This window comes from Camellia sinensis, chromosome 13 (genome assembly GCF_055761805.1).
Source record: "Camellia sinensis isolate YWXY chromosome 13, ASM5576180v1, whole genome shotgun sequence".
In the NCBI taxonomy this organism is placed as follows: domain Eukaryota; kingdom Viridiplantae; phylum Streptophyta; class Magnoliopsida; order Ericales; family Theaceae; genus Camellia; species Camellia sinensis.
Window position 1 is genome coordinate 150658068 of NC_138973.1, and position 26719 is coordinate 150684786.

Consider the following 26719-nt stretch of genomic DNA (forward strand, 5'->3'; position numbering starts at 1 on the left):
TGTATTACATGTATATCAAGCCAAGGGCTTATTTTGTATAGAGTTAGTACTCTTCTTTTGTGTAACCAGGTGTTGACTTGGAAAGGTGTAAGCCCATAGGGCATTTGCTTTTGTTGTTAACATGTAATACAGTTGTAAGAATTACTCTGATGAATAGAAATGGTTAGTTTCTTTTATATCAATGCATGTCTAAAGTGATGGGTTTTATGTATTATTTTGAGGGCGTTACAGTGTGTGTGTCTGTGTCTGTGTGTGTTTGTAGATATCCATTTATAAATGTTGATGATTAGATATATAAAGGTTTTGAGTAACCCAATTTTGAATGTGTATCTATACAACATCAGAAACATTTGAATATATTTGATTACTAGGCTGATTAACAATGGTAGGATATCTATATAGCTGCCATTGTTAATAGAAACTTTTCTTTTTCTTTTTTTTCAAATATGATTGTTTAATTTTTATACATCACCTTTTTTTCCCTAAAAATGTTCTACTTCCAACAAGTTTGTATTCTTCATTTGGCTACCAAAATTGTTCATGTAAGTGTCAATGGTAGTTTCATGCACATTAGTTTCATGGGCTTGATGGTTGTATGTGCATAAGTTGTCTTGCGAGTCTTTGATAGAATGTGCCAATGAGTTTGTCTTGCAAATGGATGAATGTGTTTGACTAATAGGAAAGTAATTTACTTTATTATTTATTAGTAGTAGTCATCCTCGGTCAAGAAAAATTATTAGGTAGTGCCACATCGCATTGCCATGTGAGATCAAACACCAATCACTAATTGCCACCCTCATGTCGTTAGCCAAAATATTAGCATAAATGTTATGGCCAGCCCCATGATGTCAACTAATCACGTTCGAGTAATGTAACACATAGCAATACCCTACAAGACACCCAATAATTGTTTCTCAGGTGAGCAAGTCTCTCTTCTCTTGTTCTCTACACTTTATTGCCTGAAGTGTTATAATAGTAACTACTAACAAAAATCGTAAACTAGTTTTGGGGATAACATTTGTGTAAAAATAGAGGTTAATGATATTGAAAATTTATCATGTAAATTACCATGAGAAATTAAAGACAATCAATCATGGTTTCCCAGATAATGACATGTTTAAGCAAAGGGTAATATATGATGGTTGTGATTAAAGTAACTTGTCAAAATTCAGCAAAAATAGATCCCTTGTTTAGGTAATGCATTTCCTTTCCATCTATTTCTTTATTATTTTACCCATGAAGATTTTTTTATTAACGGTAGAGTTGACCTTGGTGCAGGTGCTTCAGAAGTAATTAGTGTATTTTTCATTAATTGGTATTATCTTAAATGATTTCTTTGCTCTATCACAATAACCAAATTATACCTGGGGTTGAGAAACATGAAGGACTTATAAATCTCATTTTCATTGTTATTTTTCATTGTAAAGAAGGTGAATTTTTTGTTTTTGTATTTTTTTTTTTTTTTGAACAAAGAAGGCGAAGCACTTGTTCTGTTATGTTTTGTGAAACAATTGGGATAAGTATTTGGTTCACATGAATTTGAATCTTTGGGTGTTTGGTTTATTAATTTATGTTGCTTTTGCTTTGTTTATTTGATTCTTTCTTTTTTCTTCTTTCCCTTTTGTAATATATGTTATCCAAAAATTAGTTCAATAATAGTTAATTTAACAGAATAATAAAACAGAACAGATAATCTTAATAGAATAACAAAACAGATAATGAATAAACACAAGACTTAGTGAACACTTACAACTTTCTTCAGAATCAAACTTAAATCAAATGTTGTGATTGAGGCCAGTGTTTGGACACTGTGTCTTTAAGACAGAAATTCGTCCTCTCCTAGGTGCTTGAGAATTACGGACGTCCTGTCTCCAGGATTCAACAATCACCCCAAACAGATGCAGCACTGCAAACTGATTGTACAGCGAACCAGGCTGTGGTATTTCGAACTCACACCAGATACAAAATGAAGAATGTATGAAACAGGGAAAAAGGAGAAGACTGGTTACGGGAAAAACTATATATCTATTTTATCTGGAATGGAGGATTGATATATATATAGGCAGGGAAGTGCCTAAACCGGAATAGATGCCCATTTGGAAAGAACAGTCACAAGGTTGAGACGCAACTGTTGGAGAAGGAGAAACCGAAAAATTTAAATTCAAACTTTCAGTTTTATACTTCCTTTTCCCGCTGAAAATTATTTGGAAAAATTCAAATAATTTCGGAGTAAAAATAAATACCCACACCCGCCCCGACCCGGCCGGACGGACGGCGGCGGCGCGCGCGTGTGGTGATGGATTTGGGTTTGTCCATAACTCCTCCTCCTACAAAACTTGGGTACCCCTTGGGGCCCAACCCAAGGTCTCCAACTTAGAGCTTATAAACACTTTGAAACTATTCTAAGTTTCCTATGTGGGACAAGGTTTTAGATACCAACTCAAGGGAACCACACAAAACATTTCATGTTTATGAGGCTTATTACGGTATCAATTTCTCATTCACTCGTAAATGGTTTCGACCACCTGAGTATATATTCTTGTTCACCACATGGCAAGGAACGTGTTGCCACTTGGACCCATCCAAATCGAGGTGTGGGACCTATATTAATAAAAGCTCAAATTTACCGGAAATTAATGGTGAAATCCATTTCTCTAACAATATATATGGAAAACAGAGACATTATGTCATCATCAAAGCATGGAAAATATAGATTCAAAACAATTTCTAAAAATGTATGAACTCTCTCTCTCTCTATATATATATATATACACGTGTGTGTAAAGCCTTCATGTTCTATTGATCCTTGATTTAGGTAATTTTCTTCTTAAGGTTAAGGGATAATCTATCATGCTATATTAACTAACTTTGATTCACTCCAAAGCCTTTGATATCTTGCTTCATATTATGACAGAAAATAGAAGAAACAAGCTTTGATTCAAGCATGGGAAGAAAATGAAAAACCAAAAGCAGAGTGTAGTATAATTCCTTTTCTCTTTTTCCTTATGTACTATTCATTTTGTGGCGGTGCTATTAGCTTCTTTCATTTTATTGTTTTACCATATATCAATTTGCAACATAATTGGAAAGTATCTTATATACTAATGTTGGTGAGTTACTATAAAGTATCTTCTATACTATCCACTAATGATTACAATGAATTCAATAGAAGGGATTTACTTGTGATATGTTGAGCTATTTCTATTTGCTTTTAATTTCGCTTTTTAGAGAGTATTTTTTTTCATACTTGCTGATTTTTGCTTGTATTGCAGTGTGTTATCATCAAAGCATTTGAAGATTATATTTATGAGACTCCATTCTAATTTGTATAGACAATTCTATGAGGCTAATTCTAGCAATTACAAGAAACTTATAAGAACTCGATTTGGGCATTGACTTCCACAAATATTATTGAAGTACTATAGCAATACACACTTTTCGTGGATATGAAGATTACCTCTTTTTTGGATAGTAAATATTTATTTGTTTAATTTTTGTTTTTGATGTTATGATAATGATATTGACTTTGTCAAAATAGGAACAATGTTTTGATTTTATTTTATTAGTAAAGAATAATATTGCTATATTTGTGTCAATTGTAATTACATTTAATAAATGAAATTTTATTTGTTTATCTTACAAACCAAAATATCAATGGAGTGAATGGTGTAAAATAATTATTTATTTATTTTTGTTTTGTTTTTCAATTTATCGCCATGGCACAAATGAATGGTGAAGCACTGACACTTTGATTTGTCACTAAAAGTTGGATCTAGTGGTATTTATAAGAGTTGTTAAAAATATTAATTATGGCATAAGAAGAACCATTAAAAAAGTATATAGTGACATTTTTTAAATTGTAAGTTTTCTTTAATGGCACTTGGTAGTGTCATGAATAGTGTCTAAGATGACATTAAAGTGTCACTGAAAGGTTTTAGCCTTTATAGTGTAGCGGCACTTACAAGTGCCACTGGTACTGTGGCATTGATATAAATGACACTTATTTAAAACGTTACAAAATTTAAAAAATATCACTAAAAGAATAGTTTCGTAACACTTTCAAGTGTCACCAGACTAAGAAAATGTTGTAGTGCTCCTTTATTATTATGAGGATGAATTATTATTACCCACTCTCTCTCTCTCTCTAAAAGCACATATCCATACATAAACACATATCAATCTTCTTCTTTTTTTTTAAAAAAAAAATAATAATTAATTTGCACCATTGAGAGTTTTTAAATCCTGAAAAATCCACTTGTGCCATATGGGTGCATGTGGGTAGGCACTGTTTGTAATTGTTTTAGAAATGGTGGTGTTTGGTTGCTACATTCTTTACAATGATTGATGCATTTCCCTTTTCATTCCCATACAACTCTCTCTCTCTCTCTCTCTCTCTCTCTCTCTCTCATATAGAAGCAGAGAAAGCGTAGTTGTCTGTTGTTTCTTCTAATCAGCCTGTAACATGGAGAGACTCTCTTCTGTCCTTTTTTTAATCTTCCTCAGATTACTGTTTGTTAGCACTTCAAAATTAAAAAAAAAAAAAAAAAAACTAAACTAAATTTAGGCAAAAATCCCTGGATGTACCCTTTGATTTGTGGATTAAAATGTATTATCAAAATACACTAAATAATTTACTAGACTTAAAGAGAGAGTTAGAATAATTTCTTTTAACATTAGTCATGAGGGTGTTCATGGATTTACACTAACTAATTCCCGAGTAAATATTATTCAATGACCATCCTCGTTTTATTGTAGGGATCACAATATTGTTACGTTAATGAGAAATAAAATTTGTCTATTTATTCCGTTTTTTTTTATTAGTCAGTAATATAGTGTAGAATAGTATTACTTTTACACTCAATATTTTTCTTTAATATATATATATATATATATATGTTTAAAAATTGGACAGAGGATCCAATAGATTGTTGTGGACTTAACTTGTAGGGTCTATTGAGCATACCATCCATGTAAAAATTCAAATTGATCATCTATTGATAGTCACATTATCGATTCTATTTATATATATATAAAAAAATAGATAGTATATTCTTAAAATCATATTTACCAAATTACAAAAAAAAAAAAAAAACAATGGGTTTAAAATTTGTAACAAAATAAATCATGAATTTTTTATTTTATCAATTTAAACTATAATATTTTGATTTATTTTCAATCTAAACTATTTGCCTATGCAAAATTGATAGTAAAATGATATCTTTAGTCATTAAACTCAATGAAAAATTGTATTTTAGACATTTTTTCCACTAGTTTTGCTTAACGAAAATAAATATATGACTTAGATTGAAAATAATCAAAAGATTATGGTTTAAATTCACAAAATCAAAAATTTAGGATTGATTTTCTTACGAAAATCAAACCCTAGAGGTTTTTTTTTGTATTTTTTTTTCTATTATAAAAAATATGGTTGAATCAGATAAATGCAAATGGACTTTTAACAATTAATCACAAGAACATTAATTATCATCAACATGGGTTGACCTATATTTGAATTAATTAGTAAGAAAAAGTAAAAGGTAATGCCAGATGCATTCACTTGATGAGAAACACATTCCTTGCATGTTTTGGTGTCGGGTAGATTCTCAATTAGTCCAATACCTTTACAGTCATTAGATGCCCTAATCAAGAGCTGTTTCTTCTAAATCCCAAGACCTCACGAACTCAAAACTCTCATTAATCTATTCTAGTTTTCCGGATGGAAAAAGGGTCTCATTATATAAATAAAAAATCATAGTAATATTATTACTCCATTTTTTTGAATCATCATAACTAACTTATTATCTAATCATCTCTTGCCTTGTCTCTCTATTTGATATAAAGACCCACTTGCCACCATCATACACCTTTGTTCCACATACCCCAAAAGACGGCTAAAAAGTGAAGAGAAGAGGAACAAACACAACAGAAGAAGAACAACAAGAAGATGCACACACACCTTTTCTTCTTCTTCTTCTTCTTCTTCTTCTTCTTCTTCTTCTTCTTCTTCCACTGTTACATTGGTCTCTCTCTTGCGTTTGCTGAGGGAGCTCCAACTCTACCACCAAATGATAATAATGAAGTATCATCTCTTCTCTCCATAAAATCCACTCTCATTGATCCTGCGGATCACCTCTCAGACTGGAAAGTCCCCATCAATGGCTCCGATACCGGTCCATTTCACTGCAATTGGACCAGTATTTCGTGCAACTCCAATGGCTATGTTGAAAAGCTTGATCTTTCCAACATGAATCTCAGTGGCAGAGTATCGGATCGAATACAAGGCCTTCACAGTCTTGCTTATCTCAACATTTGCTGCAATGGGTTGTCCTCAGAATTGCCAAACTTACTCTCCAACATCACTTCATTGAAGAGCATTGATGTCAGTCAGAACAATTTCATTGGAGGATTTCCAGGGGGCCTTGGCAGGGCTTCAGGATTGAAATCCGTGAATGCGTCGAGCAATAATTTCACAGGTTTTCTTCATGAGGATCTTGGCAATGCTACATCACTCGAAAGCATTGATTTTCGTGGGAGTTTCTTTGAAGGTTCAGTTCCTATTTCTTTCAAGAATCTGCAGAATCTCAAGTTTCTTGGACTTTCCGGGAATAATCTGACTGGGAAAATCCCACTAGAGCTCGGGTTGCTTTCGTCTTTAGAGACAATCATTCTCGGATACAACGAGTTTGGAGGTCCTATCCCACCTGAATTTGGTAATCTTGATAATCTTCAATACTTGGATTTAGCAGTTGGGAGTCTCAGTGGTCCAATTCCTTCTGAATTGGGCAGGCTCAAGAAATTAACCACAGTTTACTTGTATCATAACAGATTTGAAGGAAAGATTCTGAAAGAAATTGGAAACATGACCAAATGAGATTTCAGGTGAGATTCCAAATGAGATTGCGGATTTGAAGAACCTGGAGCTATTAAATTTGATGTGCAATCCACTAACTGGCCCAATTCCAAGCAAGATTGGTGAGCAAGGTTCTGAAAAACAGTTGCGGTCGCCGTAACGGTGGCGGTGACGCGGTTGCGGTTGCGGTTGCGGTTGCGGGGTGTAAAGGCCGTAGCGTAACGGTTGCGATAACCGGAACTGTGAATTTTTTTATTTTTCGCACAATTTGAAAAAAACTTACCGATACGCATATTTTTTTTCCATAATCATATTTATTGGGTTTAAAATAAATATTGATCAATTTTTGTAAATTTTTAAGTATGATCCAATATATTTCATATTTTTAAATAACTATAAACTGAGTTTTTTACATTTAATTTTAATAATTAATGACTTTATATTTCACAAAAAATCAATCACTAACTATTATATATAAGATAAATAATGACAAAAGTAAGAGAATAAATAAGAGCCTAAATATATATATATATATATATATTTTTTTTTTTAACCAAGCCAAATAGATAATGACCACACTTATTATTGTTATTATTATTATTATTATTATTATTATTATTATTATTATTATTATTATTATTTTCAAACAATATATAGATAGATACACACAAACAAAATGGTTGAGTGATAGCAGCTGAATAGAATAGTATAGGTCTTACAGCTTCAACAAATCAATAACACGTTCTTCATCTTCCCTCTTTCTCTCTCTATCTCTTGCTCCTCCATCTTCTCTCTTTATCTTCTCTCTTCTCTTTATCCCTCTTTTCCCTTCAACTTTTTTTTAATGTATTTTTTCGAAAGAAGCAGTTCGGAACCGTTGCGTAACGGTACGTAACAGGCTGTTACGGCACCGTTACGACCGCTACGGCAGCCTCTACGGTTGACACACCTATGAATCTCAATCACACTGCAAAAGCGGCCGTAATGGGTGGAGGCAACCACTACAACCGTTACGTAACGGCGTTACGTAACGGTTGTGGCTACTTTTTAAAACCTTGTTGGTGAGTTAACAAAGTTATCGGTACTTGAGCTATGGCAAAACTCTTTGGCAGGTCCTTTACCTGCGAATCTTGGCCAGAACGCCCCATTGCAGTGGCTAGATGTGTCTTCTAATTCACTTTCATGTGATATTCCAGCTGGGTTGTGTGATTCCGGTAATCTTACTAAACTCATTCTTTTCAACGATTCATTTTCGGCTCCAATCCCATGAGGCTTTTTGACTTGTTCTTCACTTGTCCGGGTTAGTGTTCAAAATAATTTGATTTCCGGGACAATTCCAACCGGTTTTGCAAATCTTCCCAAACTCCAGAGGTTGGAATTGGCGAATAACAATCTCACCAGTACAATTCCAGATGATTTCGCTTTATCTTTGTCGCTTTCTTTTGTAGATGTCTCATGGAACCGCCTCGAATCATCTCTTCCTTCAAACATTCTTTCCATTCCTAGTCTTCAAAACTTCATTGCTTTGAATAACAACTTAGGAGGCAATATTCCCGACCAATTCTAGGACTGCCCATCGCCTTCTGTTCTTGATCTTTCGAGCAATCATTTCTCTGGCAAAATCCCACAAAGTATCGCTTCATGCGAAAGGCTCGTGAATTGGAACCTTGGAAACAACCAATTCACCGGGGAAATCCCAAGACTGATAGCTGTAGACGCGCCCCGGTGAGGGCCTCACGCTACAGTTCGGACTCGATTTGTGTCATGGTTCTTAATCTGAACCAAAGAGTCCAAATCTGGCAAATCGTTTTGAGAAACAGATTTTGAAAAAGTAGTGCCAAACATGGACTGCTTTGCCAGATACAGAGTCGCCACCTAAATATTTTTTTTTTTAAAAAAATGGGGAAATTTAGGAAACCCTGACTCGGTGCCGAAGGCCACATGTCCGTCATCACCGGAGTTGTCTCGGCTCGGGAGCTTGGGTACGATCGGGGAAGGTCAGCTATGAGCACCCCCTTTCGCCCGGTCCGAAGACCGGCCTCTATTAACCGTGATATCCAATTTTGAAAACGTTACGTGTTCTTAAACCAATTATTAGCCTAGAATTACTATGTTATGCGCGCAGCAAACAAGTATAGACTAGATTGCCTAATTTGGAAGTAAGCATTGCATATCCGTTTGTTTTGGAAAATGTTTTGAATTTGCTACTCGCAAGTAGGCTAAAAATGCGGATTTCAACGAGTTTTTCCAACTCAAACAATCCAACCTCCACCCACAGGCATTCAAAGCAGTTTAACACATAAGCACTTAGCCGCATGGCAGGCATACCGTCATGGTAACACTCACACGCATGCGGGATGCTAAAGCATAAATACTTATATCGTACTCCGTGCCAAAACAGTAAACTAGTTAGCAAACATGCGTGTCCTAGTTCATGTTAAAAATGACTAATGCATCACATGCAAAATGCAATCTAGGCAGGCTCGGCTAGACCTAAACATGGCATGTGAAAATGCACAATTATCACATATTCGGTTTAGAATTTTGAAGTACAAATGCAGTTAGCGTGATGTACCGAGCCTAATGCATGTAATACAAATGCATGGATGCACGCATGCATAGCATAAGGTATGCTAATTTCAAAAAATGCCCTAATCTACCACCATAAGCAGGTAAATAAAAGGGAAGAAAGAAATGGGGATTGGAAGACATACACACACTCACCCACACTTATTACATATTTACCCTCACTCAGAGGGTCCAAATGAATATTACAGTCCCAAAATAATAAACAAATAAAATATTACAAAAATTCTAATTAATTAAAAGAAAAGATGCAAAAGAAAGAAGAGGGTGGCCGCAGCCACTGCCTCGGGATGTGCAGATGATGCATGCTCGGAACTTGACTCGCCCGAAAAACCCGTACCATACTCCTGCCACCTTTGTTTGTACTGCCTTGTCTCTCTGAAAATTGCCCAAGTCTTGGAGCAGGTTCCTTACATGCTGCAGAGCACCACCGGCCAGACAGAATTCCCACCGGCACTTCATAATTTCCACCGGCATTTGTTGGATTCATCGGCACTCCATAGATTGCCGGTCGGCACCAAATTCTGCCGGTCGGCGGAAACTTCTTGCAGAAGACAAATTGACAGCAAACAGGGAACAGACAGTGCATGGCATGGGGTTTTCAGGTACATGTGGGCATGGTCATGCTTCCTATCATGCTTTGAACTCAAAGAAGCATGACCTTCGATCCTCGAGCCATCAATGGTGCATGGTGGCTCAAAGAATCAAATTTGCCATTTGATGTAAAGATGCATGCAACAAACAAAATGGGATCCGAAACCTTATCAAGTTGAAGTCAAAGGCCTCGGTGACCGGGAATCGAGGCACATTACATCACTTGAAGTATGAATGTTCCTTGATTCCCACACTTGGTTTGACACCCCAAACCAAGTGAATGCAATGCATGTCATGCTCACAAGGCTCAAAATGCAACATGATACCAAGATGCAAAGCACAACAAGCATTATGCAACTAACATGACAAATGTATAATGCCAAGCATACAAGATGCAAATATGATGCAAATATGGACCAATTTGGGAATGGGATTCACATGCTACGAGGCTTAATGGAACAACCATACAACAAACATGAAGCAAGCATGCAATGGGGGCCTTAAACCATAAAGGGACAGACCTTAGTCCACCCCAAAACAGCACCAAAAAATGCTCAAAATGATAGGCAACAACTCATGTTAAAAAGCAAAGTTATGGTCCCAAGATTAAGGCACAAAAAAGGAGACAACTTATCCCCACCAACACGACCTCTCATGGCATGATTAAAACAAGTAGAAACAGAGATTTGCAGACCAAGATAGGACTCCAAACCTTCCTAATATGGCAGCTAAAGTGACTCCCAAGAGGCATATGCACTAAGGCTCATTCCTAGGCATAAGAGGGTACACCCTTAAGGCACAAAAGAGGTCATGCATGCACACATACAAACATGATTCTTGGACTAAAATGTGGTCCTAGATGATGTTAAATCATGAGGGTAATCACAACCATGCATGCTAGAGGTCAAAATGCTCAAAGCTTTCAAGCCAAAATACATAGTACCTATGACAAACATGCCAAGCATGACCAAATGGATAACCAACAGACCTTAAGCATGGAAAAACAATCCCAAAAGCTTCATGGAACTAAGCCAACACACACAAGAATCATGGCCTAATCATGAGATACACTTCTAAGCAAAATGGAGCAATACAAAGCAAGTATTACAAGCATACAAGGAGGCACAAATCCGGCCAAAAAGAGAGATCCCACATGACCTAAAAAACACCCAAAAAGTTCTGAAATGAAGCAAAAACCAAGCAAGCACGCATGTCACCCTTTTGGGCCACAACTCAAGGAAACAAGACCATAAAGGGAGAGGGGTGTCCCTCCCCTATGCAAGACTTCAAACCGACTTTTTTAACACTAAAAATATACTGATTTTCAGTGGTGAAGAGATCAAAATACAAGGATGACCAAAGCTTAACCAAAGAGGCAACAAAAGTGACCAAACAAGGCCTAATAGAGTGAGTTTACACTCAAACCACAAAATGACCTTAATGAAAGTTCTAAAGCATGAAAATATAAGCCTTTTTCATGTTATACACAAGAGCTAAAACAGCAAGCAAGATAGGTAGAAAACTATTGCAAGTTTGGGGAATAAAAAGCAAGATGCTCACCCTTGAAGAACCCTTGAAGAACAAATGGTCTAGCCCTCTTCTTTTGATCAAAACCAGTCCAAAAACTCAAGAAACAACCCCCCAAGTTCCTCAATCTCGGAATAAGGTGTAATAGTGTGTTTAATGGTGCAAAAGTAAGGTAAAAACCACCTTTAGGCCAAGGAAACACACACAAAGGAGGGGAGAGAGGGAGATATAGAGATAATATGTATCTATATCTCAAAGCTCTGGTTTTTGGTTCCAAAAGTCTAACCTAGATCCAAGAGGAAAGCCCCTCTCTTAAAGGACTCCCTCTTGCAAAGCTTATACAACAAGCTTGGCTAGAGGGAGATCCCTCCATACACGTGTATGGAGGGGGGAAGAGTTGGTGCCAGCTATCACAGCTGGCACAAAATATCTCCATAAAGTGGATGAACAGTGGTCGGCTGCCCAAAAATGTCACTTCGACAAAAAACAGTGCCGACCGGCAACAAACTATGCCGACCGGCAATAAAATGTGCCGACCGGCAAACAAAAGTGCCGATGGCAGCAAAAGACCAGCCGGTGGCCTCTAGCCATTGCCGGTGGTGTGTGGGGATGCCTCATAAGGCATTCCCTGCCCTTCCAAAGGCAAAACACGAGTGTTCGGTGCAAAACCAGACACTAAACGGTCAAGTTCGGAGATCCTGAGGCAGGGCGCGCGAGCCGAGACCTCCGGGAACTCCAAACGAACACATTCATGGATGATCACCGAGTGTTCGAACGGTGACGTCCAAGTCTTGAGGACGGTCAAAAATGGGGTGTCTACAGTTGCCCCTCTTTGACAGAACTCGAAAGTCATAACAATGACGGGAGTGAATGTCAAAGCCCAGAGACGACCCATTTTTGACAAGGCCGAAGACTTAGACAAACATGCAAGACAAACAAGATATGCGCCCGAAGGCAGGGGCAAAATGCAAGACAATGCAGAGAGCCGAACATAACTTATGATCATGCAAAGAAAGCTGTAACGAAGCATACATGCGACAGTTTTAAGCTGGCATACACCAAACTACACTACAATGCAGAAAGGATGTAAGAGAATTATGCAATTCTCAATACGTCTCACTCGGAGGATACAATACCTGTGCGGCTCGTCTGGTTGCACCAGCCTCAAATGAACCGTACATACAATATCGTGCCTGAAAAGAAAACAAACTTAACAGGTACAATATCGTTAGCAATATGCAAAGTAGTTTACTCGAAACGCGTGACAACGCAAAGCAAGTAGGGAGTATAACAATGTTGTGGAAATACGAACATGTAAGTGAAGCATGCGGTCTACGCTGGTAATGAAATTGATCATAAGCATGCGGTCTACGCAAGCAATGAAATTAACGAGAATGCGGTCTACGCAATCAACACATGCGGTCTACGCAGGTGATGAAATTAAAATAATCATGCGGTCTACGCAATCAAAACATGCGGTCCACGCAGGTAATGAAGTTAATCAAGATGCGGTCCACGCAATCAAGACATGCGGTCTACGCAGGTAATGAAATTAAGAAGTAAGCGGTCTACGCAATCAAAACATGCGGTCTACGCAGGTAATGAAATTAAGGTGCGGTCTACGCAATCAAAGCATGCGGTCTACGCAGGTAATGAAGTTAATCAAGATGCGGTCCACGCAATCAAGACATGCGGTCTACGCAGGTAATGAAATTAAGATGCGGTCTACGCAATCAAAGCATGCGGTCTACGCAGGTAATGAAATTAAGAAGTATGCGGTCTACGCAATCAAAACATGCGGTCTACGCAGGTAAAGAAATGATTACAAACATGCGGTCTACGCAGGTAATGTAATGAACATGCGGTCTACGCAAGTAAAGAAATGATTACAAACATGCAGTCTACGCAGGTAATGAAATTAAGAAGTATGCGGTCTACGCAATCAAAACATGCGGTCTACGCAGGTAATGAAATTAAGATGCGGTCTACGCAATCAAAACATGCGGTCTACGCAGGTAAAGAAATGATTACAAACATGCGGTCTACGCAGGTAATGTAATGAACATGCGGTCTACGCAGGTAAAGAAATAATGCGGTCTACGCAATCAAAACATGCGGTCTACGCAGGTAATGAAATTAAGAAGTATGCGGTCTACGCAATCAAAACATGCGGTCTACGCAGGTAATGAAATTAAGATGCGGTCTACGCAATCAAAACATGCGGTCTACGTAGGTAATGAAATTAAGATGCGGTCTACGCAATCAAAACATGCGGTCTACGCAGGTAATGAAATTAAGATGCGGTCTACGCAATCAAAACATGCGGTCTACGCAGGTAATGAAATGATTACAAACATGCGGTCTACGCAGGTAAAGAAATAATGCGGTCTACGCAATCAACACATGCGGTCTACGCAGGTAATGAAAATAATAATGCGGTCTACGCAAGGAAAGAAATTGAACAATTATGCGGTCTACGCAAGCAATACATGCGGTCTACCCAGGTAATGAAAATAATAATGCGGTCTACGCAAGGAAAGAAATTGAACAATTATGCGGTCTACGCAAGCAATACATGCGGTCTACGCAGGTAATGAAAATAATAATGCGGTCTACGCAAGGAAAGAAATTGAACAATTATGCGGTCTACGCAAGCAATACATGCGGTCTACGCAGGTAATGAAAATAATAATGCGATCTACGCAAGGAAAGAAATTGAACAATTATGCGGTCTACGCAAGCAATACATGCGGTCTACGCAGGTAATGAAATGATTACAAACATGCGGTCTACGCAGGTAATGTAATTAACATGCGGTCTGCGCAAGTAAAGAAATGATTACAAACATGCGGTCTACACAGGTAATGTAATGAGATGCGCAAAACCGCGCAACAGAATGCAATGCGCAAAACAGCGTGACGGTTTGAAATGCACAAAACAGTGCGACGGTTTGAAATGCACAAAACAGTGCGACGGTTTGAAATGCACAAAACAGTGCGACGATTTGAAATGCACAAAACAGTGCGATGGTTTGAAATGCACAAAACAGTGCGACGATTTGAAATGCACAAAACAGTGCGACGGTTTGAAATGCACAAAACAGTGCGACGATTTGAAATGCACAAAACAGTGCAATGGTTTGAAATGTACAAAACAGTGCAACTGATATGCGATACACATGGGGCAACTTTTGGATCTTGCAAAAGCCAAAAGGATACGAAAAGGATACACCTTGCATGGGTTGAAGTGCTACGCACGGCAGATGCAGTCCGAAGTCAAAACGGAGGCCGGTTGACCAACGGAGATGCTCTTTCTTGCACTTTCTTTAGCTATGAAGACCAAAAACTTCTCACATGGCCTAAACAAGGCTGTGGGAACACCACCGGCCGGGAGGGGAGGCCACCGGCTGTCCACCGGCTGAAGAATAATTCCATCGGCACAAAAAAGTGCCGGCCGGCACAAAACATTGCCGACCGGCAAACAGTTGCTGAATCGGGGCAGTTTTGACAATTCACCACGGGTGTTATAAAATAGGGTTCCAAACCCTAGTGCCTCACTTCCCTACCGCCGAAATCCTTCACACTCTCTCTCTAGAGCGTTTTCCCTCCCCCGTTTCTCCGTTTCTTCGCGTTCTACGCCCGTTTCGTCGTCGGATTCGCGATTTTCTTCGCGTTTCGGACATTTGACCTCCTAGCCCTCTACAGCATACCGGTATGTCATTCTGACACTGGCCTCAAACCATTCATACATTGCTTCACCTAGTCTGATGCACGGCACAACACCTGATACACTGATCTCACAGTATCTGACACACTGCATACACTGCATTCTGCACCGTACTCTGTACTGATAAACTGCTCACGGCATTCTCATACTGTACTCATATACTGCATTCTGCACTGTTAAACTGCTCACGGCATTCATACACTATACTCGGCATTGCATTCTGCACTGATAGACTGCTCACGGCATTCTCACACTGTACTCATACACTGTATTCTGCACTGATAAACTGTCTACAGTATACTGATGCATTTCCCTTTTGTGTACTTTTTCAGCCTCCTTTCCAGATTCCCATGGCAGGAGGTGCTCCAGCTGGGCCTTCTGTCCCTGCCCGGGGGAGAGATGAGGAGGGCCGGATATTTCCCCGTACTAGGGGAGGGCGTACTCATGTCGGGAGTAGCTCGCGAACTCCAGTCCCGGATGATGATGATGATGACGAGGAGTCAGAGGCAGAGGCAGAGGCGGAGTCAGAGTCATCAGAGGAGGAGACCGGAGGCGGTTCTAGCTCGGGCTCCGATGACGACGCTGATGATGCTCCTGGACCCTCGTCCAGGAAGAGGACCAGGACAGACTGACGGCCCTTCGGAGTTGCTTGACATGGATGCAGATTTTTGCTATCTTTTCTTCTTTGTACTTTTCCTTTTGTTGGTAGTTAGATTACCTTGTACTGCCGCAGACAGATTTTTGTTTTCTTCAAAACTTTGTACTTGAAAGATTATGAAATGAACAGATTTTTGCTTAAAAAGTGTTACATTTACATATCTTATGAATTGCATCGCATTCCACCATGTTACACCTCAATGTAAATGAAATTGATTGGTTATCTGAAAATTGAACACTTGCACTTGTAATAATCAGATAACTAAACAGCCAACAGCAAAATAACCCTAAGCAATCCACTGCCTGATTCTCGGATACAGCCCTTACTCTGTTGGGGATTAATCTGCATACAGCCCATAACACAGCATTCGATTCATTCTGCACACAGCAAATTCTGAACAAACGGCCCAATCTAACAGGACGGACCTCAAAGATGGAACCGGTTGGAGTCGAAACACGTTCAAATGTAGAGAATGGCACAGCATTCCGAGTGTAAATGATTTTTGAAATCGAATGAGGGTTTTTCAAAACGGGATATCGAGCCTACAACTGAACACAGCGGGGAGGACTCAAATATAGGTACACGACCTAAACACAACGAGACACGCTCGGAAAAGACCTAAAACAAAGGTTGAGATATACAAAACAAAAGACACGACACACAGACGCGTTAATGAAGACGGGGGACCTCAGATCACGAGGAGCTAGTTTCTCTAGGCACTGTTTCCCACCCTGTCTGATTTGTGATTCTCACATCACTCGGCTCTCGAGCTCGAATTTTTTTCTCAAAAACCCTTTTCCTCACTTTTCTCTCAACTTACACCTCTCTATTCTTCATTCTCTCATTTTTCATCCCTCCCCGGAGTGATTGATGGATAAATAGAAAGGTGTGGGTTCATGCTCAACACCGTTAGCTCACGGCTATTTCTTTTGACGGGTAGAGCGCTCTTCTGGAAAGTACGTCGATGACGGGGGAGAGACAGAACGCCTGGCTCAACTGTGCCCCTAGTTCATCATTTTAACCATTCTTTGTTTTTGCTTTCTACTAAAACAATTTTGATCAAAATGAGCGTTGGATTAACGTACTTGTTCGATTTTTGATTTGAAAAGCATGCAAGTCAAGTTGCAAGCACTGAAAATTTTCCTTTTTGGGTCCAAGACAATGGTCCAGTTTTGGAAAATGAAATAGTTTTCGAGAAAATAGTCAGCCTCAGTAAAAATTTTCAAAAACTATTTTTGCAAACGGCCGATGCTTAACAAGCGCGGAACTTACTCTTTGAGATGCGCAACCTCGGATCGGAGGCAATGAAAAATTGCCCCTGGTTTGAAGGGAGTGGGAGGCAACGGAAAGTTGCCCCTGGTTTGAATGGCGTCTCATGACGGCTCGTGGCAACGGAATGTTGCCCCTTGTTTGGGATGGTGCCGCAGCAGTCTGCAGACAGTCTTCATTGGCGGTGGTCGAGCTCTTAGACACAGAGATGACGAAGACGGTCACAACACATATATGGACACAATCACCTTGAAGGGTGCCGGCCACTGGACTTTTGGGATGAAATCGAAACCATTGCATGGACTGAGACGCTATGAAAGCGTTGGGGGCTGGACTTCACGATGAAGTTGCCTACGTATCCCAAACATGGGAATCAAGCCTCACGTAGTTCCGGTTAAGGTACACTCGGGTATTTTAACCTTCACTTTGTTTGGCTCTCATTTTTGCCAAGGCGCCTAATGCGGGTTTTCGACCTTGCGAGCTTCTTTTCATTTTCTATTTCTTCTTTTTCATTTCTTTTTCTTCTTTCTTTTCTTTTTTGCATTTTTTGTATTTTTGCTTTTTTGCTATTTTTTGCTTTTCTGTATTTTTCTCTTGTTCTAACTTTTGCCTGGGTCGCCCTTCCGGGTTTTCGGCCCAGCGAGCCTCTCAAAGGGTAAAAAGTGTAGCAAGTCCATGCCAAATGGGTTTTTGAAGTTGAAGCCTCTCTGTGTCTAGGAGAACGGCTATTGCACTGATTTGCGGAGAATCCATCCCGGTTACTCCACAAGCTTCTTCTGGCGAGATCTACTCCTTCCGATTCGGCTTTGGTGCCTCTTGCTCGAGGGCTGTTTCGAAACTGGCCATACAGACCTTTCATGGCGTTTGTCCGTTGAACTTTCTGAACGTTCTGAACGGGTTCAAAGTCGGAAAACAAACGGGTTGAATCTTGAGGCTGAGAGCGATCCTAGGCTGCGCGACCTCAAGAGGGATTCCACACAAGTCTTCACAGGGCCGCGTAAAACATTTGCTTTTGAAAGTTTTTAAGAAAGCGACAAATCGCTCGCGCCGAAGATAGTGTGGAACCAATCTGGATCAGGCCAGGATCCTTCTCAGTACTCACGCCGACAAGCATGATCTCACTCATTAAAAGGCTTAGCACGCCTCTCTTTCTCTCAAAATGATCAAAAATCTTGCAAAACCCGAGGAATTCCTTCCTCTTCGTTTTCATCACCGCAGTGTTCAAAAAGGTTTGTTTTTTGGAAAACTTAGGTTAACGCAATGAGTTTGGCGCTCAGGGGAGCAGGCAAGATGTACTGTCAGCCCGATCAAATTCTCTGGCCCTTATGCTGAAAGCAAGCATGAAGTTTGAGATAGCAACAGTTGTTTCATTCGGCTTTGTTGGTGCAACTGGCCCCTCGACAGAAATAGACTCAAAACAAAAACAGATAATTACAAAACAAAACGGTGTTCGGGACAACAACCCCAGAATCACCTGGTATTATATACAACGGGGACTGACTCGATACAACCAGACAGACCCTTAAACAAAAAGACTGACTCAAAACAAAGAGACAGACTCAAAACAAAAGACTGACTCGACACCCAAGTCAGGATTTACAAAACTCGGTTTCACCGATGCTCAAAAATGCGTGCCAGACGCTTCATCCAAAATATACCAAATGTTGCCCGCAGGCGGTCCACTTCACATACTCGCAGTATCTGAGCCCTCGAAATCCAACAACTGGGTGGTAACTGACTTGGCTGAGGTGGGTGGGAGGATAACCTTGTTATCGATCAAATCCTGCACTTCATGACAAAGGCGGGAACATCCATCGGTACTGTGACCGGATTGTTGGTGGTACGCGCAGTACAAGGTAGCATCATGCGTGGGAGGGAGATTCTTCAAGAGTGGCCGGGGCTCCAAAGGCTTAAGATGCCCATTCTTCGCCAATATTAGCAATGCCCTAGACAAAGGCATGTGGAGGTCGTGAAAGACCCTGCGCCCTCGGGGCAGGTACTTTGAAGTTTGAGGATTCTTGCCAGATGCGCTAGCAAAAGGATCGGCTGGCGCTGCCTTGGCCTTTTGAACCTTTCCCGGCGCAGGGTTAGGAACTACAGGAATTGTCTGGGCATGACGGGGCCCATCCCGATTTTCTACCTGGCTTGAACTGCCTTTGATCGGAGTGGGGAAAGCATCATCCACAGCTTTGATCACGATCGCGGATGTTTGTTGCTTGTTCATCCCTCTGACTTTCAGAGCCTCGACTGCCCACAGCAGTTGTTCAATAGGGTCGGCGTCTACCTTTGCCTTGTCTTTTCCTCTGGCCTCAGCCTGATCAAGGGTCTGGGTCGGTGCTGGCATGTCGCGGCTGTAGCTGGAAGCCACCTCTGGCTGGCTGAGCTCTATCACAATCCGCCCCAGTAGCGGGGGCTCCTGTGGTACGAAATTCCCGGCATACGGCGCCGCTGGCGGTGAAGCCGACATTCCATAGGCTAGATCGGCCACGGACCACTGGAGGTCCCCTATCATTCCCATCAATTCAAAGGTGGTGGGCTCACGAGCCTGATATAACTGGGGAGCCCAAACCGGGTGCACAACGGGCGACCTGGGTGGGTGTGACATACTGATGCTGGCCTCACTCTGCGGAGCGGTCCCCTGCTCTAATGCAGCCGTCATAACCACAACTTCTTCTGAATTTTGTGCCGCCATAAATCCTACCTCAGCAAAGGGGAGACACTGGCTATTCTGTATCAACTCTGCCACTCTCTGAACTGAAAGGAAAAACAGGCAGCATTTCAGTCCAAACTGATCAAACACGGGTGTAGCCAAATAACTGTACCCTACTGCCGATCACTGTTCCCAGATTTCTGTTCCCCAAAATACTAAATCTGATACCCGCGGATAATTGATTCTTATAACTGATACTAAATACTGGCATCCTCAGGTCTGATACTCAAACTTGCAAACTGACATGTACTTTCCCTGTAGAAATACATTCTAGAAGCACATAGCAAGTAAAGAGAACAAAAACACCCCTATGTTGGGGTAGGGTTTCCCTGTCCTATTTTGTCAGGAGCTAGGGTTTCACTATGCACACAGCGGTTTTCAAACAACCTAACATCGGGTAAGCAACCTGTCCTATTCTTGGGATGGTCACTATGGATCCGAACATGTACTAGGTCGAATGGTCAAAAGGGGTGCCCCGGTAAACCGGGGTTTGTGTTCCCATGCTGTCAGAGCCCATAGCCGGTCAGCCTTATGGACATGCCTTGACAAGACAAGCCTCCGGTAAACCGTTCAGGAATGGCAGATGGCAAACACTGTGTTCCTAGGCGCACCAATGCACATGCAATGCAAAGAAACACATAAGCGAAATCAAAACAGGATATCATGAGTTCGAGTCAAGCTCTCTAAACTCCCCAGCAGAGTCGCAAGAAACTGTAGACGCGCCCCGGTGAGGGCCTCACGCTACAGTTCGGACTTGATTTGTGTCACGGTTCTTAATCTGAACCAAAGAGTCCAAATCTGGCAAATCGTTTTGAGAAACAGATTTTGAAAAAGTAGTGCCAAACATGGACTGCTTTGCCAGATACAGAGTCGCCACCTAAATATTTTTTTTTAAAAAAAATGGGGAAATTTAGGAAACCCTGACTCGGTGCCGAAGGCCACATGTCCGTCATCACCGGAGTTGTCTCGGCTCGGGAGCTTGGGTACGATCGGGGAAGGTCAGCTATGAGCACCCCCTTTCGCCCGGTCCGAAGACCGGCCTCTATTAACCGTGATATCCAATTTTGAAAACGTTACGTGTTCTTAAACCAATTATTAGCCTAGAATTACTATGTTATGCGCGCAGCAAACAAGTATAGACTAGATTGCCTAATTTGGAAGTAAGCATTGCATATCCGTTTGTTTTTGAAAATGTTTTGAATTTGCTACTCGCAAGTAGGCTAAAAATGCGGATTTCAACGAGTTTTTCCAACTCAAACAATCCAACCTCCACCCACAGGCATTCAAAGCAGTTTAACACATAAGCACTTAGCCGCATGGCAGGCATACCGTCATGGTAACACTCACACGCATGCGGGATGCTAAAGCATAAATACTTACATCGTACTCCGTGCCAAAATAGTAAACTAGTTAGCAAACATGCGTGCCCTAGTTCATGTTAAAAATGACTAATGCATCATATGCAAAATGCAATCTATGCAGGCTCGGCTAGACCTAAACATGGCATGTGAAAATGCACAATTATCACATATTCGGTTTAGAATTTTGAAGTACAAATGCAGTTAGCGTGATGTACCGAGCCTAATGCATGTAATACAAATGCATGGATGCACGCATGCATAGCATAAGGTATGCTAATTTCAAAAAATACCCTAATCTACCACCATAAGCAGGTAAATAAAAGGGAAGAAAGAAATGGGGATTGGAAGACATACACACACTCACCCACACTTATTACATATTTACCCTCACTCAGAGGGTCCAAATGAATATTACAGTCCCAAAATAATAAACAAATAAAATATTACAAAAATTCTAATTAATTAAAAGAAAAGATGCAAAAGAAAGAAGAGGGTGGCCGCAGCCTCTGCCTCGGGATGTGCAGATGATGCATGCTCGGAACTTGACTCGCCCGAAAAACCCGTACCATACTCCTGCCACCTCTGTTTGTACTGTCGTGTCTCTCTGAAAATTGCCCAAATCTTGGAGCAGGTTCCTTACATGCTGCAGAGCACCACCGGCCAGACAGAATTCCCACCGGCACTTCATAATTTCCACCGGCATTTGTTGGATTCATCGGCACTCCATAGATTGCCGGTCGGCACCAAATTCTGCCGGTCGGCAGAAACTTCCTGCAGAAGACAAATTGACAGCAAACAAGGAACAGACAGTGCATGGCATGGGGTTTTCAGGTACATGTGGGCATGGTCATGCTTCCTATCATGCTTTGAACTCAAAGAAGCATGACCTTCGATCCTCGAGCCATCAATGGTGCATGGTGGCTCAAAGAATCAAATTTGCCATTTGATGTAAAGATGCATGCAACAAACAAAATGGGATCCGAAACCTTATCAAGTTGAAGTCAAAGGCCCCGGTGACCGGGAATCGAGGCACATTACATCACTTGAAGTATGAATGTTCCTTGATTCCCACACTTGGTTTGACACCCCAAACCAAGTGAATGCAATGCATGTCATGCTCACAAGGCTCAAAATGCAACATGATACCAAGATGCAAAGCACAACAAGCATTATGCAACTAACATGACAAATGTATAATGCCAAGCATACAAGATGCAAATATGATGCAAATATGGACCAATTTGGGAATGGGATTCACATGCTACGAGGCTTAATGGAACAACCATACAACAAAAATGAAGCAAGCATGCAATGGGGGCCTTAAACCATAAAGGGACAGACCTTAGTCCACCCCAAAACAGCACCAAAAAATGCTCAAAATGATAGGCAACAACTCATGTTAAAAAGCAAAGTTATGGTCCCAAGATTAAGGCACAAAAAAGGAGACAACTTATCCCCACCAACACGACCTCTCATGGCATGATTAAAACAAGTAGAAACAGAGATTTGCAGACCAAGATAGGACTCCAAACCTTCCTAATATGGCAGCTAAAGTGACTCCCAAGAGGCATATGCACTAAGGCTCATTCCTAGGCATAAGAGGGTACACCCTTAAGGCACAAAAGAGGTCATGCATGCACACATACAAACATGATTCTTGGACTAAAATGTGGTCCTAGATGATGTTAAATCATGAGGGTAATCACAACCATGCATGCTAGAGGTCAAAATGCTCAAAGCTTTCAAGCCAAAACACATAGTACCTATGACAAACATGCCAAGCATGACCAAATGGATAACCAACAGACCTTAAGCATGGAAAAACAATCCCAAAAGCTTCATGGAACTAAGCCAACACACACAAGAATCATGGCCTAATCATGAGATACACTTCTAAGCAAAATGGAGCAATACAAAGCAAGTATTACAAGCATACAAGGAGGCACAAATCCGGCCAAAAACAGAGATCCCACATGACCTAAAAAACACCCAAAAAGTTCTGAAATGAAGCAAAAACCAAGCAAGCACGCATGTCACCCTTTTGGGCCACAACTCAAGGAAACAAGACCATAAAGGGAGAGGGGTGTCCCTCCCCTATGCAAGACTTCAAACCGACTTTTTTAACACTAAAAATATACTGATTTTCAGTGGTGAAGAGATCAAAATACAAGGATGACCAAAGCTTAACCAAAGAGGCAACAAAAGTGACCAAACAAGGCCTAATAGAGTGAGTTTACACTCAAACCACAAAATGACCTTAATGAAAGTTCTAAAGCATGAAAATATAAGCCTTTTTCATGTTATACAAAAGAGCTAAAACAACAAGCAAGATAGGTAGAAAACTATTGCAAGTTTGGGGAATAAAAAGCAAGATGCTCACCCTTGAAGAACCCTTGAAGAACAAATGGTCTAGCCCTCTTCTTTTGATCAAAACCAGTCCAAAAACTCAAGAAACAACCCCCCAAGTTCCTCAATCTCGGAATAAGGTGTAATAGTGTGTTTAATGGTGCAAAAGTAAGGTAAAAACCACCTTTAGGCCAAGGAAACACACACAAAGGAGGGGAGAGATGGAGATATAGAGATAATATGTATCTATATCTCAAAGCTCTGGTTTTTGGTTCCAAAAGTCTAACCTAGATCCAAGAGGAAAGCCCCTCTCTTAAAGGACTCCCTCTTGCAAAGCTTATACAACAAGCTTGGCTAGAGGGAGATCCCTCCATACACGTGTATGGAGGGGGGAAGAGTTGGTGCCAGCTATCACAGCTGGCACAAAATATCTCCATAAAGTGGATGAACAGTGGTCGGCTGCCCAAAAATGTCACTTCGACAAAAAACAGTGCCGACCGGCAACAAACTATGCCGACCGGCAATAAAATGTGCCGACCGGCAAACAAAAGTGCCGATGGCAGCAAAAGACCAGCCGGTGGCCTCTAGCCACTGCCGGTGGTGTGTGGGGATGCCTCATAAGGCATTCCCTGCCCTTCCAAAGGCAAAACACGAGTGTTCGGTGCAAAACCAGACACTAAACGGTCAAGTTCGGAGATCCTGAGGCAGGGCGCGCGAGCCGAGACCTTCGGGAACTCCAAACGAACACGTTCATGGATGATCACCGAGTGTTCGAACGGTGACGTCCAAGTCTTGAGGACGATCAAAAATGGGGTGTCTACAATAGCGGCACTACCTATGTTGGCGATTCTTGATCTATCGAACAATTCACTCACCAGAACCATACCTGAGAATTTTGGAAGCTTGCCTGCCCTGGAAATGCTAAACTTGTCATACAACAAGCTCGAGGGACCGGTTCCCAACAATGGGATTTTGACGACCATAAATCCGAATGATCTCATAGGCAACGTGGAACTTTGTGGTGGCAATGGCATCCTTCCACCGTGTTCCCAAAGTTTTTTCACCACTGCATCATGGCAAAGCAAAAGGAAAAGGAAAATTCACATCATCAATCACATTATCGTTGGATTTGCTGTTGGGATTTCAGTGATTTTATCTCTCGGGTTGACTGTGTTTGTAGGGAAAAAGTTGTACAAAAGATGGTACTTGTACAACACTTTCTTCACAGATTGGTACAAGTGGAGCTCTGCAGAGTGGCCCTGGAGGCTAATAGCATTCCAAAGGCTCAGTTTCACGAGCGCTGACATATTAGCATGTGTGAAGGAGTCAAAAGTGATCGGTATGGGGTCAACAGGGATTGTTTGCAAGGCAGAAATCCAACGCCCACGTTCAATTGTGGCGGTTAAGAAGCTATGGAGATCGGATGTAGATGTTGAAACTGGAGATGACTTGTTCGGAGAAGTAAATTTACTTGGGAGGCTTCGGCATAGGAACATAGTGAGGCTATTGGGGTACCTTCATAACGAGAATGATGTGATGATGGTATACAAGTACATGCCAAATGGCAACCTTGGAGAGGCCTTGCTCGGTGAAAATTCTATGAAAATGTTGGTGGATTGGGTTTCGAGGTATAACATAGCTGTGGGCATTGCGAATGGATTGGCTTACCTTCACCATGATTGCAATCCACCGGTGATTCACCGCGATGTCAAGTCCAATAATATTCTTCTTGATGCAGATTTTGAGGCTAGGATTGCAGATTTTGGATTAGCAAGGACAATGGTTCAGAAGAATGAAACAGTTTCAATGGTGGCTGGTTCTTTTGGATATATAGCACCTAGTAAATTCCCAATCTTCATTTACCACAAACAATACAATATATTCTTGTTTTTTTTTGGGACAATGTCACACATTACTTTTCCAGAGTTTAGTTTTTTGCGCAAACAAGTGTCCTGAAATTCTTGCAAATGTTTGATATTACAGAATATGGTTACACATTTAAGGTAGGCGAAAAGTGTGACCACCCCGCCACATATAATATTTTATATTTAATTAATTAAGGTGATTTAGATTTTAACTAATTATTATTCTGATTTAATTGCAAAATTGATGAACAATATTGGTGTTGATTCGTATATAATTTTATAAAAGAGCTATTTTGGAATTAGAAATTAAAAGCTTTAAGTGGCTCAAGAAGGTGAAATTGACGAATTGAATTATTTTAATTTTGAGTATCGGATCATATGGGAGTTTAATTAAATATCTGATTCAGTTTGGTAAAATTGAGATTTTATTAATTAGGTCCGAATTGGAGTTGATTAAGTTGTGAAGATTGGAAATTAAGATTATTATGAATTAAATTTATTTATGAGGTGTTCAATTGAATATGTAATTTATTGACGGAGACTTTGAGTTTGATCTGAAATTGAAGGCCTTATTGGTGTTAGAAATCAAAATTGATGATGGATATGAGTCTAATTTAATATTTGGAGCCTTTTGGGAATTTGATTAAAAATTTGATTTAGATTAATAAATTTTATGATTGATTCAGCCTTAATTGAAGTCAATTAGATTAATTAAATTATGTGAGATTTTTTTGATTAATCAAGATTAATTAAGACTAAGTGGTGATTAAATTATGTTAATGTGTAATTGGTGTGCCAAATCAATCCTAATCAATTAAAATATATATACACATAAAAATAAATAAATAAAAAAGAATGAAAGTTAGAGAGATTTCTAGAACTTGAGGAGAATGAACTCAACTATATGTAATAAATTGGAAGCTTTTCATTTGTTTGCTTGGCCTGGAAAACCGTACGGCAGAGAGAGGGGGGGGGGGGGGGGGGGGGAACTCAAACTATTGTCCTTGAGAATTCAAGTCAAGGGATTGGAATACAAGAAGAGAAGTAATGAGAGAAAGGAAAAGCTCAAGAATTTTAGCCAATTAAAGTTTAAGGTGTGACATTTATGTTTAATTTTTGTAGAATTCTTGTATTACACTTTAAATTAATGAGTTTGAGTTCAATTTCATATAATTTGGAAGAAGTTAGAAAACAAAGATGAAGAGATTAAGTTAGGTTCATGATTAT

At 40.3% G+C, this 26719-nt stretch overlaps 1 pseudogene; it reads left to right on the forward strand.

The window, feature by feature from the left end:
• The first annotated feature begins 488 nt into the window (after positions 1-488).
• LOC114284528 (uncharacterized) overlaps positions 489-26719 on the forward strand; it is a 28549-nt pseudogene continuing 2318 nt past the window's right edge.